This window comes from Sorex araneus, chromosome X, assembly GCF_027595985.1.
Source record: "Sorex araneus isolate mSorAra2 chromosome X, mSorAra2.pri, whole genome shotgun sequence".
Lineage (NCBI taxonomy): Eukaryota > Metazoa > Chordata > Mammalia > Eulipotyphla > Soricidae > Sorex > Sorex araneus.
The window spans coordinates 99,925,417-99,949,195 of record NC_073313.1 but is presented as its reverse complement, the minus strand read 5'-3'; the positions used below and the strand labels follow the sequence as shown (position 1 = coordinate 99,949,195).

Sequence of the window (23,779 nt, the reverse complement as noted above, 5' to 3'; positions counted from 1 at the left end):
CTGATTGACAGCCAATCCCCTTAAAGGGACAGGGCTGCTTTCCTCCTCCTCTCCTTCTTCTCTCCTCCTCTTCTCCTCCCCTTGTCCCCACCTCCTCAGGGATACACCCTTCTCTATGGGCTCCATCTTCTCTTTCTTCTTCAAATGCCAATTGTTTCAATTTGCTCTCTTTCCCCTTTCCCCTTACTCTTGCCTGTGTATAATTTTACTTCGCTATAAAGACATTTGAAAATGTGGCTCCGGGTGGATACAAGAAGAGGTTCTGGAAGCTTCCAATTGAACCTTTGGGTCTACGTGGTGTGCAATGGAATGTGACAGCACAAGTGTCAGAAGTCCTGAAAGTGGAAGCCCTGGTGAGGGAGTCAGGGTCAAAAACCTAGATGCTATCCTCCAGAGTCCTTCCAACTTTGCCTCACCTCCACCCCTCGCTTCTAGCTGCCCTTGACTATGTCTACTTCCCCCACCACATAATTCTTTGACATATAATCACTCCTTCAGTCACCGAGTGCTAGAAGCATAGTAAAGAATAAAACATTATCTTTTAAATCAGTTTCTTCCAAATCCTTCTTGATTTCAATTGAGTAAAGACAAAATGCTGCTGTGGACTCCACAGCTTGTGACCAAGCTGGCAGAGACTATAATTACAATCATGTTCTAGAGAGGACAGTAACTGTGTATGGCCATATCATCCTAAACGCGCCCAATCTCGTCTGCTCTCAGAATCTAAATAGGATAGCAGAGACCCAAGAAGAGACAAAAGCTGTGAAAGTTCAAGGGAAAGGCTAAAGAAAAAGTCAAAGGTAACGATATGTGTTATTTCTATGAAGGGCAATTCAAACTGAGACAAGACTAAAACGTGACTTAAGTACCAGGTAATCAATATCCCTATTCCGAGAATGTAGTTTTTTTTATCAAAGAGCTGAAGTTAGGCTGTGAGATGTAAGGAGTAGGTTGTGGTGAAGGAATAGGAACAAGAGAGGTTGGATAGAAAAGGAAATGAAATATTGTCTGTGCCTCAGTAAAAGAAACACTAAGAAAGAATGGCCAAGTAGTAAAAAATCAAAGGACTTCTCTTATTAATAAGAGCTGCTTTTAAAGAAAGACTGTAGGGGTATTTTAACAGCCAGTGCTGGATGGGATTAGTGTGTTAAGATTTTCTAGATGTGGGTCTTAATCAGAGTCTGTCTGGGTGTCTTGTTAGTGTTCTCAGAAACCTCAGAAACACAACTCTCTCGACCTTGAGGCACGCATTCTCTCAGGGGTGTCCTATATAAAGAAATTAGTTGGCATATAATTTTAAAAGTGCATGCTAAAAGACTCTATGGAGAGACAGTAGGGCACTCCGGACATTTTTCTGTTTTTCACGGGGGGGGGGGGCGGTGGTGGTAAGAAAGGAGAGGAAGTACAGCCTAGAATCTTCCTGTGGGAGAAGAGAGGTATGACTGTGTCTTACAGTTTTCTTTTTTGGGTTGTGACCTTATATAGATTTCTATCTTGATCTTTTCTCTTAGAAAATAGATGAGTCTTATGAAAATGTTTCTTTGGGTCCACCAGGATCTTGAATCATTTAGTGTCTGAGTCCTAGAACATTCGTTATTATACCAGCATTAAAAAGACATAATCACAGTAAATGTCATCTCTTTGGAAGAATGGTATACAGTGCCTTTTAAGAATAGGACTGACTGATGGTAGATAGTTCCAGGATCCCTGACTTCATCTGCTCTGCTCTTCAGTCATAGACCCTGCCTGCTGAGGAAGCTAAGTTGTAGGAATGTGTCAACAATTATCTTCAGGGTCTTTATTGTCAGAATAGAGCTGGAGGAAGAGAGAACCCGGAGCAAGAAGTTACCACCTATGTGCTCCACACTCGGCAGAAGTAACTGAGTGAGATTTTTCAGGATTCTAATTAAAGATAAGAAAGCGATGGTTTTAGCTCAAATAGATGATATAGGATAGGTCTGCACACAGGAGACATCACCAAGTCTCACAAATCTTCACTGGGATTCTCCTCAAGAACTCTTGGAACTGCTAGTCTACTTGGAAGAAAATATGTGCCCCTAACAAATTCTCAGACACAAATATATCAGCCACACCCCCCAATCGCACATTTCTGCCCTTCCTCTTCAATGACTCATTTTGTTCTCTTTCCAAATCTCAATCATTCCTAGTTTGTTTTCTCTGTCTCTGTTTCCCTCTGCATGTCTATCTTTTTTCGCTCTCCACACTCCTTTATGGAGCATGTCCTCCTGTCTTCACCATGTACTTATGACCAGAGTTTCATGCTCATCATTCCCAGTGCCTGAAGGTTCCTAGCTCTTCGGAATCTCGTGTTACACTCTTCCTCAGCACCCATTCACTGCCACAATGCAGAGTGCTCCCCCACAGGACTCCATAGCAGTCGTGCTTTCCAGATCCTCAGGGAATATCTGTATCCACCTTTCCTTAACTATTTCTATGACTGTGCTTTCAAAGGTTCTGCTGAGTAACCTTGGCAAAATTTTCCCCAGAGTTCAGCTGGATCCCCGCAGTGCCCAGAGATTCCTCAAGAGGGCACCACCAGCTTTCTCAGTGGCTGCATACTGCCTGCACAGGGTGCCTGTGGGAACAATGCTGGATTGTGCAAAACTCGTAAACAGTTTGCTTCATGCAATGCTGATGGCACCTCTGAGGACTGGGACCCCAGCTAGCTTTGGTTCTGTAGATTTCTTATAAATAACTCCCAGATGCTTAAATATTACCACCACTCCGTTGTCTGATCCACAGTACCAAATTTTTGAACGGCCACTGGACACAAGATACTGATAGACTGAACTCTGAAACTCAGGCAGTTCCAGTTATTGTCTCCCATAAAATTAGATGATAGTGCTACTGTCCAGTCTGGCTTTTCACTGCTCTGTACCCACATAGAAGATTGTAAAAGAAAAGTAATGAGGCATGGTGCTAGTTAAAGTTTGAGGTCACCTGCCAGTATTTGGACTTCTGGAGTTAAGACAAGTGACTTTCTACAGCTTTCTAACCCTGGAATATAAGACTGACCACTGAAAGCAAGCAACATACTATGACCTATCTACTTGCAGCTCAAACATCCCACACCCATGCCAATTGTTTTGGCCATATCTGCCCCAAGGAACTGAGAGCTGAGGGCCAGAGATTCAAGCAATTTGAGCTATAGTGGAGCAAAGGGGGATGTAGTGGGGGCGTGAAGAAAGTTCTTTCTCTCCTGAAGATTCAAGAAACAGTAAGAGGATAGGAGTGGTAGGAGATGAGTGAGATGGGCACTTGCAAGGAGAATATGCCCATGACTTGGTGATAGAATCAAGGTTAGACTGGCAGCCAAAATAATCAGATGAATAAACTCAGGAAAATGCCTCCTAGGAAGCACCAAATAGCTACAGAGAAATATAGAGAAATCAGCTGTGCACACAATCCAATCCGCCCACATGGACGCTCGGCCAACATTGATGTCTCTCTGTAGAGAGGATCCTGATACAATATCTGAACACAGAAGAAAGATATATATCCTTTTCTGTCTAATGCTCATGTTACTCCTGAGGGTCAATATTATTTTTTCCATTTTCCTGATAGCGTACAAAGAGAACGTTCCTAATGCCACCCAGAAGGCAAGGGGCAGAGCTATCTCTAGAGAATGACTTTCTCAAGTTTCTAATTATTTGGAAACTCATAGGAAGATTATTCCGCTCCAAAAAGAATACTTAACAAGATCCTTTAGCCTGAGTAAGAATAGCCAGGGGGAGACTGCTGAAACAAGGCTTAGGCAGCTGTGGCCTAAATCTGCAGCTCTCTGTCCTTCTCAGACCAAGCAGGACGATCAAGTTGGAAATTCATGGCAGGGCAAGTTGTTGTAATTTATAGATCAGTGGGCTTCAAAACAGTCAAAATGATTAAATGAAACTAAGTACTTCTTATAATTGTTAGGTAGTAGCATGGAAATTCTGTTTTTTAAATGTCTTAAGGGTGGGACGGTGGTGGGACTAGGTGTTTATGGTGCAAAGGGCTGATGAGCAGCTTTGCATGAGTGAGTGCCAGCACCATATGTGGGAGTCCCAACATCCCAGCTCCTGCCAGGAGCACTGCCAGGAACAATCCCTGAGCCCCAAGAACTACTCTGAGTGTAGCCTCTGTGCACCACCATGTGTGACCCCCAAACAAGCAAACAAAAAAACATCTTTATCAGTCTAAGGGCATAACTCCCAGACTAGAGGCCATGTTTTGCAAACATGTATCCTTGGCACATGGTCCCTCAAAACAAGTCTGATTAGTTACAGAGAAAGTTATAAAGTGAAATATTAAAGATGTGTTTTATTTTTCCTTACCTACAAACTTATAGTAACAAAATTAGATGAATTAACATTGGCCAAATGTTGAAACTATTGAAACTGGATGATGTGCAAGTGGACGTTAATTATATTTTTTTCTGTTTTGTAGATGGTTAAACTTGATATGAAAAAGGAGGAGCTATTAATATTAATAGTTAAGCTAACCCTGAGATTGCTGCAGTTGGAAATCTGCCTTATAAGCAGGGGGAGAAGGCAGCAGGGATAGAGAAGGTATCACTAAGTCAATGATAGTTGGCGGGATCGCTCGGGATAGGAGATATGTGCTGAAAGGTCCAAGCATGATAGCCTCTCTGTATCTGTATTGCAAACCATAATGCCCCAAAGCAGGGCGAGAGTAAGAAGGAAACTGTCTGCCATACAGGCAGGGGATAGGGTGGGATGGGGCAGGGGAGAGGGATACTGGGGACATTGGTGATGTAAAATGTGCACTGGTGGAGAGATGGTGTACAATCATTGTGTGACTGAAACTCAAACATGAAAGCTTTGTTAGTGTAGCTCATGGTGATTCAATAAAAAATCTGAGCTGGGAAGAAATTTTCTAAGAGAAGTTTCAGTATTTCTGGGAGAGTGCATAAAACCTGGTAAAAGTAGCTGTTTGAGAGAAAGGACTGATGGGACACGGTGCATGAGGGAGGCATTTCACTCTATGCCCTTTAGTATGATCAGAGGCCTTTCAAATCCTTTGTCCAGAACTGTCTTTGCAGAGACATGATTCTACCCCTTCAAAGATAATAACTAGTCAGATATATAGTACTGGGGTTAAGGCACTGGCCGTTATTCAGAAGAACAAAAGCAACCAGTGCTGGCATGGATGCGCACAAAAAGGGAGGCTATTTCACTGTTGGTGGGAATGTCGAAGGTACAGCCTTTTAGGAAAACAATATGGGTATTCCTTGAAAAACTAGAAATTGAGCTTCCATATGACCCTGCAATACCACTTCTGGGAATATATCCTGAGGGTGCAAAAAAAAGCACAGTAGAAATGACATCTGCACCTGTATGTTCATTGCAGCATTGTTCACAAAAGCCAGAATCTATAAAACAACCCGAGTGCCAGAGAGCAGACATCTGGTTAAAGAAACTTTGGTACATCTACACAATGAAATACTATGTAGCAATTAGGAGAGATGATGTCATGAAATTTGTTTATAAGTCAATGGACATGGAAGGCATCATGCTAAGTGAAATGAGTCAGAAAGAGAGGGACAGACATAGAAGGACTGCACTCATTTGTGGAATATAAAATAACATTAATATGAGACTGACACCCAAGGACAGTAGACATAAGGGCCACGAATATTGCCCCATAGTTGGAAGCATGTCTCGTGAGCTGGGGGAGAAGGCAGCTGGGATAGAGAAGGAATCACTAAGACAATGATGGAGGAATGTTGGGGACGGGCCTAGGCACCCCCTGCCTCTGTCCCTGTAAACAGGGACTGGGTGAGGTGGGGGCCTAGGCACTCCCTACCTTAGTTCCTGTAAACGGGAATGAGTGTAGAGAAACGTGGCATGAGGGCGAGTCATCCCCTGACAGCCGACCTTGACAGGCGACAGGCGGCCGAGGGGCCACCATGCTCTGGTGGCCAGCCTGGAAAGGGGGTCGAAGGGCCACCATGCTCTGGCGACCTGCCTCGAGAGAAAAGTTGAAGGGCCACCATGCTCTGCAGCTGGACTCGAGAGGAGGCTGAAGGGAGGATTGGCTCGCGTCTGCCATGGCCATGCTCAAGGCCACATCTGCTTTCCCATGTTTCTCAAGGCTGAGAGAAGGAACTGAAAAACAAGTAAGACTGGCAAAAATAAAGTTGCCTGCACCGCTTGATTAATAATGTTTATGCCACTTATGTAACCTGCTGATCGTTGCTAAAATAAGACTATACAAACCCGCTTGGATTTCAATAAACTTGCTGTATGTCATATATTGCATGCAGTCCTCCCTAGCCCACTCAACTCTCATTCCCTCTCTCCGGCTGAGGTTCAAGTTGGCTGCTCGGGCCGCGGCAGAGGAATCATTTGGGATGGGAGATGTGTGCTGAAAGATGATAAGGGACCAAATGTGATAACTTCTCAGTATCTGTATTGCAGAAAATAATGCCCAAAAGTAGAGAGAGAGTATGGGGGAAATTGTCTGCCATGGAGGCAGGAGGTGGGTTGGAAAGGAGGGGTATACCAGGGACATTGGTGATGGAGAATGTGCACTGGTGGAGGGATGGGTGTTCGATCATTGTATGACTGAAACTCAAACATGAAAGCTTTGTAACTACATCTCACAGTGATTCAACTAAAAAGGCACTGGCCATTCATGTAGTTCACCAGGGTTCAATTTCTGGAGACCCCAATGGTCTCCTCAGCACCACTAGAAGTGATCCCTGAAAAAGAGGGAGGAATAACACCTGAAAACAGATCAGTGTACTCTAAAAACAAAAAGGGAAAAAGTGGAGAAACGTGTAAACACCATGTGAGTAGGAAGTCCCCAGCTCACTCTCACCACCTGTGTTTGGTGATCTCACGCCACTTCCCCACCACAGATGGCCGATGCCATGGCAGGAGGAAATGAGGGCCACGCTGGTTGGTGATCAGTTGCTGCTTATTCCGTTCTCCCCACACACCTGTTCCAATCTCCCTAAACTCCCCATTCTAGTCTCACACTGTCCCTCATTTCCATTTCCTCCTGTCTCCCTCACTAGTCTCTGCACTCTGACTTGCTGCCTTGGTCTCTCTCTAGTCTCTCACCAACTCTCCCACCTTGGCAGTAGCAACACACCCTGGTCCACATAGCACAATCAACATATGAAAGCACTCCACTCAAGGACGAAATACCACCTAGGGTGTGTTTCTCCTCTCCTTAGTCCAATAATCATTTAATTAACATCTTCATTAACATCTTAACTCTACTTCTTAATATTAGTTCTTTTTATGGACACAGTAAGAGATACATTAAGTTTGTAGGGTGGCCTTCCTGGGGACATCGCTATAGATCTCAGACTATAGTGCTCAGGGAGATTAATCTTTCCTAACATTAGCAGGACCCTAATCTAAGTGTTACTTTTTGGGTGACAGAATTTGTCCATGACCATGTTCTTAACTTATAGTTAAGTATTATGGCACTTTGGCCTGGCCCATTTCAATGCCAGGGTAGCTCACTGCTTGCCCTTGGTCCATCCAGTAGCTTGTTGGGACCCTGCTTTTGGGGTGCTAGGAAGTAAGGGCAACTGAGACTTAAGTCGAGAGAACAGATGCCCAGGAGTGAATATCATTTGGAGTCAATAAACTCCCAAGATACAAAAGCATAGCATTAACTGTCTTCCTGCTTCTATCCAAAGGGGACATTGCTCTGAATTAACTATGTAAAGGACTTAGGGAGAAGAGAAAAGCAATATTTATAAGTTATCAGAGTCTGAGTAGGGCATACAGGTGATTGACCGGTTGGGGAGGCAGAGCACAAAGAACGAGGTTGCAAATAAACACAGAGGAATGGGAGCACTGTGATGGGAGTAACCCAATAAACCTAAGCTCCCTGTGGCAAGGCAGAAAGGACAAACCAATGTTATCCTACAGATGAAGATACTAATAGTAATAACAATAAAGTTTACTGTTCGTTTTGGAGAAGTCAGGTGAAGTGTTTCAGCTCTGGCTGCTTGGATAGGGTGCGGTTAATATCTCAATCAAGAGCCAGGATCCTATGGAGCAAGCTATCTGCCATCTTGGCTAGGGAATCTTCTCTGAGAATCTGCCAGCAGTTGGCCTGGTAAAAAGAGAAGAGGAGCCTCGATATTTCCTGCTGAGAGTTGCAGTCAGGTGAGTACAGACCTGGATGTCGGCACTTAGAGCAAATGTGGCACCCAGGGAGATGGCCTGTTTGAGGTTTGCCCTCCCCCTTCTCCAGAAGGCCCAGGCAGCTGTTCTCCCCATCAGCATGGGCTCCTCCTGCGCCAAAGTAGGATGGGGTAGGCACAGGGCTTTACAGGGACTCCTTTTCTCCAACCATTCCTCCCCCAGCCAGAGGTCCTCAAACCTCTTCAGCCTCCTGCCTCCTGTTAAAAAACAACAACAAAATCAACCACAAAATAAAAAACCCTAGAACTCTGTACCCCTCCACAGAAATTTTCTATCTTTTTTTTGCTTTTTAGGTCATACCTGGCAATGCACAGGGGTTACTCCTGGCTCATGCACTCAGGAATTACTCCTGGCAGTGCTCGGGGGACCATATGGGATGCTGGGAATCGAACCCGGGTCAGCCGCGTGCAAGGCAAATGCCCTACCCACTGTGCTATTGCTCCAGACCCCAGAAATTTACTATCTTTAAGCAAACAAAAAACACTCCCAGTTGTATTTGAGGCTACTGCAGGCCCCATGGATCATTCCAGTTCCCAGCCCCAGGGCCCACTATGGTTAATGCTGCCTTACACACTCCATCATTTCCATTGCTGTAGGATTTTCTCTATGACAGCTGGGAGTGCATGAGAGGCCCTGGGTCCTACAGCTGAGGCTGGGGGCAGATTCCATGAAGCTTCTGCCTTGCCCAGTCCCCAAAGCAGGGACAGGTTGATGCACATACCCCATTCCAGACTGCTCCTTCCTAAGCTTTGGCATTCTGTCACTTGGAGGAAAATTGATTCTTTTATAAAGCACAATTAGTTCCCAAGCCACAAAAACTAAGAAGTAATTTCCCCAGCAGACCCTCCAAAGAGGATTTGCAGGCTCCCTAGGTTATCCTTGAGAATCCGTCAAAATTTCTAAAGCACTGCAATTATTTCCACAGGCTGAATTTAGCAGTTAGGTCTTGGAAGGGTTTCAAGTAGCAGAGTGGCAGCAATGCCCCTTAGCCTCTGCTTCCTAAACACAGTGGAAACTTTCAGAAAGAAGCCATTTCTACTGTGGTGTCCTTTATCCCCTAGTCATTTGGCTGCTCTTGGCCACAGAAAGTTCATTCAACTCTGTCTGTAAGATACCCCCACACTAAGAAGCTGGCCTTAGAGGAGTCATTGATCTTAAACTCTAAGCATAATGAGCGAATATAGTTCCCCATTTTGTCCTCAACTTTCCTCAAAAAGGGAAACAAGGAAGTGGCTAGTGGGTGCTAGAATAAAACTGTCCTAGCAAGATTCGGGGTGTAGAGAATGGTACAGGGGCTCAGCACCTGGCTTGCAAGCATATGGTCATGAGTTCAAGTCCCTGGTGTTCCACATGTACCGAGTGTGGTCCAGACAGCTCTACCATTTAAGCCTAATAGCTTTGATCTGTGAACCCTGATGCCACAAGCAATTTCTTGCCACACCATAGCCAAGTGTATGCAAGCACTGCAAAAAAAAGGAGTGTGAGTCCCATTAAGTACTGCAACAAAAATATGTGCAAGCATTATAATCAGGAAGTACAAATTCTGGCAATCATGTGTGAGCACTTCAGTGGCCCTCAATAAGTACCAAACCTTGTCTGCTTCTGCTAAAATCATGAGCCTCGGAAAGTACATTCAAGCACTGCAATTAGAGCAGTGCAAATATTAATAACCATCAATGCTGAGGGTTATGGGAGAACAGAAATCTGATGTGTGATTTCCCAGTGAGGAGCACAGTCAGGATTGTGTGCCAACCCTAGTCCCCACGACAACATAATAATAATAAAGGTTTTAAAAACTGGATTTGGAGAGAGGGGTTAATCCTGGTTTTCTTGGGAGTAGCCATCCTCTCTCTCTGCTGATAACTAAGCAAGAAGGAAAACATTGATATTGCATCATGAAGGATTTAAGCTAGTTATCAAATGGGCCTCTAAGACGATAATGCCATTCTGTGAGCAGAAGAGCATTTTGATTAAGTACATAGTATCTGGGGTTCTACGATGTAGCTCACTGGTAGAGTGCCTGCCTCCATGTGTAAGATCTTCTGTTCATCCCCCAAATTGTTTAATGCAATCCCTGGTGTTGCTTTTAGGAACCCTAGCACCTTAAGTGCACTGCAACCAGATGTGCAAACTGAAAATATCTCAAAATCAAAAAAGAAAAGGAAGGGGAAGGAAAAATAAAAGAACACAAACTTTTATATCAGGCATACAGGCTAGAATACAAGTTCTACTAAATAGCAGGTCTGTGATTTTGGGCAATCCAACCTCTCCAAGTCTACCTTCTTATTCCTAGAAAAGATACAGCAATAATTACCTCATGTGGTAACTTAGAAGATAATATGAGGTAAAGAACAAAAAATTTATTATAGTGCCTATACTAATAACCACTCCAGAGCTGGAGTGATAGCAGAGCAGGTAGGGTGTTTGCCTTGCACGGAGCCAACCCGGGTTCGATTCCTCCGCCCCTCTTGGAGAGCCCGGCAAGCTACAAAATTATCTAGCCAACACGGCAGAGCCTGGCAGCTACCTGTGGCATATTCAATATGCTAAAAACAGTAACAACAAGTCTCACAATGGAGATGTTACTGGTGTCCACTCGAGCCAATCGATGAGAAATGAATGGGATGACAGTGACAGTGACAGCCTATACTAAGCAAGATTATTAACAATAACAACAACAACAATAATAATAATGTGAGATGAGAGTATTTTTGAACATGCTTAATAATATTTAATGAATATTGGCTGTATCTTTGCATCTCTATACCCAACATCATTCAGATCCAAGATACTTCCATATTTCCCCATATCAGTCCATCCTTAAAATGGAACTGAAGAAATATGTTTAGAACTATTGAGACTCACCTATAAATTTATTGTTTTCCAACATCGCTAACTTCTCTGGATAGTCTGCTCTCTAAGATAATTGTCCCAGTTTCCAAGAACTGGGAACTTCAGTTGGAGCTGTCTCAGGAAAACCAGAACAAGTTGGGGGTTGTGGGATGATTCAGTAGCAAAAACACCTGCCTTAAAAATGTGAGGTCTTCAAAATACAGAAAGAGCCCACAGAATGGGAAAGAATATTTACCCAATACTCATCTGATAAGGGATTAATATCCAGGATATATAAGATACTTGTAGAATTGTATAAGAAAAAAACCTCCAATCCTATCAAAACATGGGGAGAAGAAATGAACAGAAGTTTCGTCAAAAATGAAATACAAATGGCCAAAAGGCACATGAAAAAATGCTCCACATCACTAGTCATCAGGGAGATGCAAATCAAAACAACAATGAGATATTATCTACACCACAGATACTGGCACACATTCAAAAGAACAAAAGCAACCAGTGCTGGCGTGGATGTGGGGAGAAAGGGATGCTCCTTCACTGTTGGTGGGAATGCCAACCGGTCCAGCATTTCTGGAAAACAATATGGACAGTCCTTCAAAAACTAGAAATTGAGCTTCCATATGACCCTGCAATACCACTTCTGGGAATATATCCCGAGGATGCAAAAGAGCACAGTATAAATGACATCTGTACTTATATGTTCACTGAAGCACTGTTCACAATAGCCAAAATCTGGAAACAACCTGATTGCCCTAAAAGAGATGACTGGTTAAAGAAACTTTGGTACATCCACACAATGGAATACTAGGTAGCTGTTAGGAGAGATGAAGTCATGAAATTTGCTTGAAGATGAAGTCATGGATAAACATGGAAAGTATCATGCTAAGTGATATGAGTCATAAAGAGAGGGACAGACATAGAGGGACCCCACTCATTTGTGGAGTGAAGGGTAGCATCACATGAGGTTGAACCCATGGAAGGTAGATACAAGGGCTAGGGGGATTGCCCCATAGCTAGAAGACTGCTTCATGAGCCGAGGGGAGAAGGCAGATGGAATAGAGAAGGGATCACTTAGAAAATGATGGCTAGAGGAACCAGTTGCAATGGGAGATGCATCCCGAAAGTAGATAATGGACCAAACATGATGACCTCAGAGTGTCTGTGTTGCAAACTATAAAGCCCAAAAGTAGAGAGAGAGTATGGGGAATATTGTCTGCGTAGAGGCAGGGGGAGGGTGGGAAAGGGAGGGTATACTCGGGATATTGGTGGTGGGGAATGTGCACTGGTGGAGGGATGGGTGTTTGATCATTGTGAGATTGTAACCCAAACATGAAAGCTTGTAAATATCTCACGGTGATTCAATAAAATTAAAAAAAAATTTTAAAAAGTGAGGTCTTGAATTTGATCCCCAGTGATGCATAGTTCTGGCGGCTCTGCTTTTAGGGACCCCCAGAATGTGGGATCTTTGGGGCATCACAGTCAACATTGTGCTAGCACCATGCAAAGAGATGGCTACTCCCAGCAAACTATGTGACCACCACAACCAAAACTGTATGTAATCCCTGGTCATTGCAACAACAAAGAGAAGAGGTGGTGGGGGTGGGGTGGGATTGGTGATGTGGTGTAGGGTAGAAAGAAATAAGGAAAACCAGGAAAGTTGGTCAAACTACATAAGCCCTGCATTTCATACAATTTTCTTAAGAGCTGCCCCAAAGAACAGGTGGTAGTTTCTCCAGGCTGAAGCCACTTAAGTAAACTTCCCAAAGTCCCCATTTCTCCACTCTCTCTCATACTTTCTGAAGATAAGTAGGTTTCCTAGATAAAATACACGATGCCAAATTAAATATGAATTCCATATAAATGAATACTTATTTAGGATCAAAACGTCCCAAATATTTTATGAGACACAGTTCTACTAAGAACAATTCATTTTTATGAAAGTAAGACTTAAGAGGGTACCCTGTGTTTTATTAGCTGATTCTGGAAACCCTATAAGCAAGGACAGTATTCGGTGGCAAGTTAGGATGGATTCTAGCAAGGGGGTCAGAAGAGCTGCTAGGAAAGACTCAATCAAGAAATCGTGATTCCCTGTAACTGTATCACTGTCATCCCGTTGTTCATTGATGTGCTCAAGCGGGCACAAGCAACATCTCCATTTGTCCTAGCCCTGCGATTTTAGCAGCCTATCTTTACTTGTCCTTACCAAAGGTGCCGCATTGGAGGCTCTTTCAGGGTCAGGGGAATGAGACCCATCATTGTTACTGTTTTTGGCATATCAAATGTCACAGGGAGCTTGCTAGGCTCTACCGTTCGGGTAGGGTATCAATGACCTTGAATATGAGCAATTGAGGATGACTTTATTGAGACATATGTAAGATATAAAGACACAAAGCAATGTTTCAAAGTCAAATGGAAACAAACACCTTAGGCTCTGACTGCAAAACTTAGGTCAGTAAAGCAGGGGTGAAGTGGGTTCAAAGGATGGAGGAGGTAGGAGCTGATATTGGTTTTTTGGTTTTGGGCATAACATACATTTGAAGAAGTGTGAAAATTTCCCCATAAAATATGTATATCTTGTAAACCAAAGTACCTTAATAAAAATAATTAAAATTAGGCGATGGATTGATAGTATAACAGGTAGGACGCTTGACTTGCATCCCATGTGGTTCCCTGAGCACCGCCAGGAGTAATTTCTGAGTGCAAAGCCACAAGTAACCCCTGAGCACACCAGGTGTGGCACCACAAAAAAAAATTAAAATTAAATTACAAAAGGAAAACTTAAGTCAACTTTTTCTATAAGAAAATTTTATTAATTCATCTTATTTTATTACCTGTAAATCATATGGGCTGTCCTTTGCATGTAAGTTCCCCTTTTTGATCTTGCTGCCTTTATGGTCCTGTCTATATGTTTGGATTTTATCATTTTGAGTACAACGTGTCTTGTAGTTTTCCTAGTTGAGTCTTTTTCCCCCACTGGGACCCTTCAGACCTCTTGAATGTCGGTGCCTGCATTCCTCAATTACGGAAATTTATATTATTTTTTTAACCATTGTTACTTCATCACTTTTGCCTTCCTGTTCTTCAGGGATTCTGCTTATTCTTATTGTTCCTTTTGAACTAATTCTATAGTTCTCTGGTATTCTGTCGACTGCCTTTCAGACTATTTTCCACCTTCTGCTATTTCCTAGTGGTTCCTTCCTTCTCATCTTGGAGCTCCTTGATCTTTTACTCAGCTACTGTTATTCTGCTATTCAGAGTTTCTATTGAGATTTTTTAATACCACCTACCACACTCTTCATTTCTGTCCTTTCTGATCATAGCATTTTTTTTCATTTGGACTTATATTTGTTGTGCTTTGCTGACTCCCTGGGCCATTGCTCAAGCTCACTGGACATCCTCATTAAGAGCTGTTGCTATTGTTTCAGTGGTATTGTTTTCACTCATTGAACTAGGTGGACTTCTACATGTTTTCCCCCATTGGTTTTCTAGTACTTGTGCTATGCTAGGGGTGATTCTTCGTGGTTAGCCCCACTGGAGGATACTGAGGGATTAGGCTGGGGATTGCCCTTTTACTTCTCTACCTGTCTTCCCTGAATGACAGGAAGTGTAACTGTGAGCAGCGTGTAATTTCTTTGAGTAGATCTTCAGGAGCTATGGTGTGGGCCCTTAATATGGCATAGTTCATGTGTGGAGGGTGCTAGGACCTAGCCAGAAGAGAGGGGCTGTACTTTTTGAGAGTGATATCTGCCAGAGGTAAACCTCATCTGAGATGGCATATCAGCAAGCATTAGGTCAGAAACTGTCAATATGAGCCAACATTAACTATCTTAATGTTGCCTCTCCTAAATGGAAATAACAAAAGTGTAAAGATGACTTTTATTTCTAAATTATTCTTGTCTTTCCTAAAACAGTTACATCATATGAAAACATAAACTCAAAATATACTTGTCCCCCTACATTCATAGGAAAATTAAAAACAAATGCCAAAACAGATTCAACCTAACTGCCTATCAACAGAAGACTAAGTAAAGATCCTATGATGTATTCATGCAAATGGAGTACTACTCTGCATTTTGAAAGATGAAATCACAATGTTGATGACAGGAAGGATATATCTTGAGGTCATTATGGCAAATGAAAAAGATAAGGAAGTAAAAGACAATTATTGATGGCTTTACTCCTATGTGGAACACAATAACTGAACTAGCAAATGAACTGGCAGTAAGCTACAAAAACTAACCCTTAGACTCAATGAAAACTCTAGTGCTTGCCAGAGAGATGGGGGAAAGGTGTATAGAATGACACAGAGGTCTTCAGAATGATGGGATGTCACTGCAACTTTGGTAGTGTGAGTGGTAACAATTACATATATATAGAGGTGAAAATCTGAAACCCTGAAATTCCATCACTGTATCACTGTCACTATCACTGTCATTCTGCTGCTTGATGATTGCTCAAGTGGGCACCAGTAATATCTCCATTCGTCCCTGTCACATGTTAGTGTAGCCCAATGGCGTCTGCTCGCTCCAGGAACATGAAGAGCACGTTACTGTTACTGTTTTTGGCATATCGAATACATCACGGGTAGCTTTCCAGGCTCTGCCATGTGGGCGGGATATCCTCAGTAGTTTGCCAGGCTCCCTGAGAAGTATGGAAAATGAGTAGGGAGTGTCTTATGATGTGTTGCGCAACCGCATTTGTGGCCATGTGGTCTAGGAATATGTTCACTCATGCGTGAGGCTCAGACCGAGTGGGTGGGAAGCGGCCTGGAGTGTGGTGGCAGTTGGGTTATGGTGGTCGGCTGTTGGAGCTGGGTCCCTTGGGGTGGGGAGGGCTCTCACCCACTCCCCTCTGGGGCGCCCCAAGTGAAAACAGCCTGGTGCAGAGTCCGATGGCATGGTTATGGGGGCCTCATTAAATTCCATAATATTATAAAATAGCCAATTAACTAATGTCATACACAAAATTTAACTCCAAATGTATTAAAGACTTCAATGGGATACCTGAACCTATAAAACATATAGAAGAAAAAGGAGGTGCTTATAACGTTTTGAGAAAAGCAACAGAGGGTGTAGAGGGTACTAATTTAATCACACATGTATAGTCAAAGGCATGTTGATTATTTGAGACTTTTATTAGATGTATCATGTAAAATACAGCTCCTTACCTAAGAGAACATGCAAAAGCTCCTATTACCTTAGTTGTACACTGCTATCATATTCAGTGGATCAGTATTCTGTGCAAACTCTTACTGACCAAAAAAATGTTCTTCATTTTCAGATAGTTTTGGTCTGATCACCTAGGAAATATTGTTTCTCCCCTCACATTAATTGCTATAAATCTCAAAATCCAGTAAGGTTTCTAAATTTATTTGAAGAAGAAACAACTTACACTTAATCACATCTGTTAGAGAATTCTTCACATCCTACAGAAACTTTCAAAGGAACTTTTGCTTGGTCTGCAAAAATGTTTAACTTGACTCCAAAAAATATGTTTTTATAGAAGGACACAAAGCAGGCCATTGTTCTCAATACCATCTGTCCCCTCTTATGGTACTGTTTCATGGGTGGACATCAGTTATCACACTAATTCTTACTACTCAGAATTATTTTTAGAGACCAAGAAATTTAAAAATACCATTCCCCTAGGGACGTTTTCCTAAAAATAATTTTTAAATTACCTCCAAAACTACCTACTATTTCAAAATTTAGTGATAAGCAAGCTACAATGAAGAACTCCCAGAGGAGATAACTGACTGCCTTTTCATATATACTCTTCAACCTGATACCCATCTTAAAAATGAAACCGTTGGCAAAGACAATAAAAAATGACTTTCTGGCTCTATAAAAATGTCATGGACAGGGGCTGGAGTGATTGCACAGTGGGTAGGGCGTTTGCCTTGCATGTGGCCGACCCGGGTTCAAATCCCAGCCAGGAGTAACCCCTGTGCATCGCTGGGTGTGACCCAAAAAGCCAAAAAAAAATGTCACGGACAACATAATCTATAGTCCTAATGCCCCAAAACCTAGTCCAAATTTGGTAGCCAGGGCAGTTATTAACAATCATGTTATTCCTGACTCCTTTATAACTAGTCAAGAATTTTTTGCTATAGCAAATTCTTTTTGGTATGCCTGTTCACTATGAGGCAAGTAAAATACATGGGGAAAAGTCACTTGTTTCCTGGACTAAATTTTTTTCTGACAATTACATATGGCTGATAATCCTATCTAGAATTTCAAATACTACTGCACATCATTGTCACATCAAAGGACTCTACTACTAAACTTGGAACATGATGAGCAGAACAGACTACAGACTCAAATCTCAAAACAAAATTCTGCATTATAAAACTCCTGGCATTAGTGAAAGACTAGATATTATTGAGCAAGATACTGACACTTTATTTGATCTGTTCTTGCCTATAATGGAAGAATTAAGAAGGAAATAATCAGAGCCTGACACTGAGGATCTGCCTAGTATTATCATGAGTAGTCTCACAGAGAATCAAATTCGAATTCTGTGGCCATGAATATTTAAGACAAAAAGTTATCAAATCATACCCCAAAGTCCATGACGTTCCTATATACATATATACAAAAGAAAGAGATAATAGAAAAACAATCCTGTTCACAATCGTGCCTCAGAAAATCAAGTACCTTGGAATAAGCTTAACTAAAAAGGTGAAGAACCTATACAAAGAAAACTACAAAACTATACTTCAAGCAATAAAAGAGGACACAGAAAATGGAGACACATCCCCCACTCATGGATCAGGAGGATTAACATTGACAAAATGACAATAATGCCCAAAGTATTATACAGATTCAATGCAATTCCTATAAGGATATACATGACATTGTTCAAAGAAATAGATTAAACACTCTCATTTATTGAAGGTGGGAATTCCAAGTGGTCCAGACTTTTTGGAAAACAATGAGCATCCTAAAAAAACCTAGAAATTGAGCTTCCATATGACCTAGCAATACCACTATGGGAATATACCCTGGGGGCCCAGAAACAGACAGCAGAAATGCAACCTGTACTTCAATGTTCATTGCAGCACTATTCACAATAGCCAGAATATGGAAGCAACCCAAGTGCCCGAGAACAGATAACTGGTTAAAGAAACTCTGGCAAATCTACACAATGGAATACTATGCAGCTATTAGGAAAAATAAAGTCATGAAATTGCTTATAAGTGACTGGATATGAAGAGTTAACATGCTGAGTGAAATGATTCAGAAAGAGAAGAACAGATATAGAATTATTGGACTCATATGTGGGATACAAAAAGCCTAGTATGAGACTAATACCCAAGGACAGTAGAAACAAGGGCCAGGAGGATTGGTCCACAGTTTGAAGCCTGCCTCAAATGCTGGATGGAGAAGGCAGTTGGGATAGAGAAGGGACCACTATGACAATGATGATTGGAAATGATAAATCTGGAGAAGAACTGTGCACTGAAAATAGATAAAGGAACAAACAATAACCTCTCAGAACCTGTATTGCAAACCATAATGCAAAAAAAGGAAAGAGAGAGAGAAAGAGAGTGAGGGAAAAAGATGAAAAGTGCCTGCCAGAGAGGCAGTATGATGGTGGTGGGGGTGGCAGGAGGGAAACTGAAGACACTGGTGGTGGAAAATGTACACTAGTAAAGGGGACAGGTGTTGGAACATTATATAACTGAAACCAAATCATGGACAGTTTTTTAATTCTATCTCAGTTATTCAATACATAATAATAATTATAAATTTATAAGATCTGTGTAATAAGTTCAGAATGCAGACCAAATAAGAACATTTTTGGACTGGAGCAATAGGACAGCGGGTAGGGCATTTGCCTTGTATGCGGCCAACCCGGGTTTGAATCCTCCATCTGGCAAGCTACCGAGAGTATCCTGACTGCACGGCAGAGCCTGGCAAGCTACCCATGGCATATTCGATATGCCAAAAACAGTAACAACAGTCTCACAGTAACAACATCCCGCTCGAGCAAATCAATGAACAATGGTATGACAGTGCTACAGTGCTACCCAATGTGGATGAGTTCCATCCACTTAGGAGCTCCATCTTTTCCCTTCCAAATGATGCTGGAATAATCTAGAGGGAGCTATAAGAACCTCAAATGCAGCTAAGAGGGCATTTTGTGTTTGTTTGAAGGTAGATTTCCTGGGGACCACTGACAAATATTTTTTTTCTGAAAGGGAGTCAGAGGCCAAATAAGCTTGGGAATCTCAGGATTCTAAGTTATGTTAATGACCAAAATTTCACCTTTTCTTGCTAATATAAGTGGCTGCAGCTTCTTAAATCATCTTTTTCTTTGGTATAATTTCACCTTTTTGGTTAAGGTTTATTTTGATATCCAATTATAGAATTAATCCCACTTCCTGACAACTTCCAAACTAGAGTAAAGCTCAATTTCCTTAAACCCTTCCCCAAATTACTAAGACAAGCCCAAATCCTGAGCACCCCAGATTCTTCATGGTGTGCAACATTATCAGACTTTTATTCCATGAGGAGCAACTTGTTGCATCATTGCCATTTTGGAAATAATGAAACTGAGACACTGAGAACTTAAATAACTTTCCAAAGACTATCAAGCAAGTTAGCACAGAAACCTACATAAGTACAAAAAACTTACTCTTTGTAGTATCACTTGCTTATTTGTCTATTTCACCTCACCAGGCACCCCAGGCAGTGGGGCTATCAGGATCTCCTGTGTGCATATGGCAACCAAGATTAAACTCATGGTCTAATGCTTTTCCTAGACAATTATTTTGTTGTTTTGAATCCACACCTGGTGGTGCTCAGGGCTTACACCAGGCTCTGTGCTCAAGAATCACTTCTGGCATTAGTCAGAGGCCCATAGCTGGTACCAGGGACCAAACCTGAGTCAGCCACATGCAGGACAAGTTCTTGATGCACTTGAAAGAAAGATATCTTTCCAGAATCCTAGATATTTTAAAAGTCACTGAGACATATTCCTGGTCCCCAACTGTTAGAGTTCTTAAAGGGAGATTCCATTAGGTACCAGCAATTCTGTCTCCTTTTTTTTTGTTTTGGGGCCACACCTGGTGATGCTCAGGGCTTACTCCTGGCTCCAAGCCCAGGGATCACTCCTGGGGTACCATAGAGCATGCCAGGGATCAAACCTGAATTAGCTGTGTGCAAAGCAAATGACCTACCTACTGTATTGTCTCTCTGGCCACAGATTTCTGAAAATTCTTATAAGAAAAACTCTATTTTCCAACAGGTTGCATCTTAAGTTTTAGTTAGGCCCTCTATGCTTATCCTCTGTCACTTCTGAGTTATCATTAATAATGCAGATCGTTGTTGATCTCAATAAAGTATGTGTATCTCTGTGTGTTTGTGTCTGTTATGGATATGTAGGTTGTGATATGTCTCCTCACTTTTCCTAGGGTATGCCTGTGGGCAGAGTCTCCTGCCCCTGCGCCTGGCTGTCTTCACCAGGGCCCCTCAGAGGGAGATGGGTTCAGTTTCTCTCCCCGCCCCGAGCAGAGCCCCAGCAGCCGAAGACCTCCAGAACTCAGCCACAGCCATGCTCACGGCCACTCTCCACATGCTCGGATAAGACTCATACATAAAGGAACTGGCAGAGGAACCCAGTTGTGCAGGACCCGAGGCTGAGATCTCCAAGACTGCTCAGATCAGGACTGGGCCTCCTCCACCCAGATCCTACATTTTCCAGTAGCTAGGCAGCCACAACCACAAACTGCCCTGGTGCTATGTAATCCCATCAATTGCCAAGATCCAGACACTATAAAACAAAGCTCCCAGAAGTGCGTGGCCACACTCGTGGCTGTGTGATCTCTTATTGTCTAGTTCCCCCTCTCGGAGTATTCAGCAAGCTACCGAGAATATCCTGCCCAGAGGGCAGAGCCAGGAAAGCTCCCCATGACATATTTGATATGCCAAAAACAGTAACAATGACGGGTCTCATTCCTCTGACCCTGAAATAGCCTCCAATGCAGCACCTTTGGAAAGGACGAGCAGAGAGGCTGCTAAAATCTCAGGGCTAGGATGAATGGAGACATTAATGGCACCCGCTCATGCAAACTGATGAACAATGGGATGATAGTGATAGTGATACAGTGATGCCCGTGGTTATTCAAATTACTCACCTATATCTTCAGAGCACAGTCAGCAGTCTTTCTTCAGATGGCCTCTAGGCTAAGGAACTCATAGATAGATTGAGCCAGTCTATTTAGCACAGCGACTGAAAGACAGAACAAAATGAGGAGGCAGTACAGTCAGTAATATTTCTAACTGTTTAGTGCTGATATCCCTAAATGGGCAACCAGCCACACAGTGAGGAGGAAATGGGTTCATCCAGCTGTTTATCCCCTTCCTACTCGCCTTGTGCTGGGCACTAGGGAATTCAGAAAGTATATAAAATATGGCTTCTGCCCTGGGGAGGAGCCTCCCAAACTAAGGCTGCCTCCTACCTCCACTTAGCTACTTTTCTGGTACTATGTGCTGAGCTACTAGAGAAAACACTCTGAGGGAGAGGGCTGTGTTGGCTGATATAGGCAAGAGTCATAGCTGTAAGAACCCTTGATGAAGTAATCATTTATTGATATAGGCAAATATGCTCCAAGATAATTATCCATCAAGACTCAATATGAGGCCAGAGAGATAGTACAATGGGCAGGGTGTTTGTCTTACCTGGTCTCACATACAGTCTTCCCATATGGTCCCTGGCTTCCCATTTGGTCTCCTGAGCACTGCCAGGAGTAATTCCTGCATGCAGAGCCAGGAGTAACCTCTGAACATTGCTGGGTGTGGCCCAAAAAAACCCAAAAATAAAAAACCTGAAAAGGTCAAGGGGTTATGAGGAGAGAGATAGAAAGGAAGATAAAGAAAAGAATTCCAGAATTTGGGGGGTGCAGGGTGCAGGAGAGTTTTAGGGATAGTGATCTAAAATCAGGGAACAGGGCAGTTTGCCTGAAGGTTGCCAGCTGCTTAAAGGTACTTACCTGGGTTATAATTTCACTTAGGGTGGCTTGGTAAGTAGATAGCAGGTGGTGGCTTCCATAAAGAGTAGAGCTGAAGCTTTCAGCGACCTCTGCTTTTGGGCATAACTGGATTACCTCCCTGGGCTAGCAGAAAACAGAGAAATATGGAGATGGGATCAAGGAGGAGGGTCTTGAGCTGGAAGAAGGATCAGCAGTGAACAAGCTATTTTAGTATTTTAGATACAATAGCTCCTTCCTGTGAACTAACTTGGGGCTGAGACAATGGCTACTTATGAACTTGCAAGACTAGATCCAGGCCTTCCCACAAAAGTACTGTGTCTTCACAGTGGGAAGAGGGCCATCCATGAACCATAAAACCACGGGTTAAGGTGGGGAGTGATCGGAGGGAAACTGGGGACACTAGTGCTGGGAAATGCACACCGGTGGAGGGGTGGGTGTTGGAATACTGTATGACTGAAACCTAATAATAAATAGCTTTGTAAGGGTCTCACAGTGATTCAATTTAAAAGATCTATTAAAAATAATAAAATGTTATTGCTCATGTATGAAACAACAAAAGCCAAAAAACCCTCCATAGGCTATAGATCCTTTCCTCATAAAACTCTAGCTTAGTATGATGCCTTTTTCATCAGTGGCCTTCATTAGATATCCAGAGGATATTTTCCAATCTCTGTGAATATATTTAAGAAAGAAATAGAATTATCAGAATCGGTCATGACATTATTGAGCTCTGATCCTTCAAGCTTTGATCTGGAAGATTTAAGTGGATGGCTGATTTGTTCTATCAGGATTTCCATTCTGTTTATTCATTATACAGATGAGCAAAAATTGTACAGTCCAGTTTCTGCTTATCTTCTTGGAAAACCCCAGATTCAACAAAGACACAATGCCTTTTCCTCTATCTCCAGAATTTTAGTTGGGACAGGTTGGCATTTCTCTTCTCTTCATTCTTCTGTTAAATAGATGATAATGAATAGAAAATACTGTCTCACTAATATCAAATGGAAACATCTCTTAAGCACTAACAAACTTAGAGTTCCTCTCTGGAGGGGAATTTCTCAAAGAAGATTTTAGTATGCTACTTACTGGTGTATATGTAAAAAAAGAGTGTTATGCATAGCAACAAAGGTCCTGATGGAACTGATCCATACAGCTGAAATGGAAGGACTTGGGAGGGAGAGGTCTTTGGGTTTTTGGGAGAGGGAGGTGGAAATACTGGTGATGGATGTACTGTTGTGACCATGTGTATGAGAAACATTACTAGTAGCATTATTAATCACAGAATCCAATATTTTTTTCAAAAAATAATTAAAATTTATCACTTCTCGGCCTTTTGGCTAAGATCAAGTGCAAAAAATAATTAAAATTTAAAAATAAAATTAGGATAAAATGTTCTTGGGGAAACCTGGTTTAACCAAAGTTAAAAATACAGTTTATTTCTACTTTGAGACATTCACAATTTCTAATATGCTAACATGCATTATGGCCTCTTAAAGATTGAGAGATTTCATGGCCAGGGAAAACAGGGGTTAGCAGGACTGGTCAATGGTTGGAACTAACCATTGTGTGCTAGTTGTGTGGAGCTGTGTGGAGCTGAGGGTAGGTAAGATAGAGAAGAAACCGCTATAACAGTAATAGCTATGAATGATCATGCTGGACAAGATCTAAAGTTTAAAAGTAGGTAAGAGATATTCTTGATAACCTTCCAATATCAAAATTGCAAATCACAATGCAGGAG

General features: G+C 42.3%; 1 long non-coding RNA gene and 1 pseudogene across 1 annotated transcript in view; one reads left to right on the top strand and one right to left on the bottom strand.

Annotated features, from left to right (window-relative positions):
* Window positions 1–7,992: 7,992 nt before the first annotated feature.
* LOC129399701 (uncharacterized) overlaps window positions 7,993–23,779 on the bottom strand; it is a 77,797-nt gene continuing 62,010 nt past the window's right edge. The window contains exons 4-6 of the long non-coding RNA XR_008627280.1: window positions 22,042–22,164; window positions 21,187–21,281; window positions 7,993–8,100 (exon numbers count right to left, since the gene is read on the bottom strand). This is a non-coding gene — a long non-coding RNA (uncharacterized LOC129399701). The remainder of the gene's footprint in view (window positions 8,101–21,186; window positions 21,282–22,041; window positions 22,165–23,779) is intronic.
* Window positions 23,359–23,496, top strand: LOC129400293 (U2 spliceosomal RNA; annotated as a pseudogene).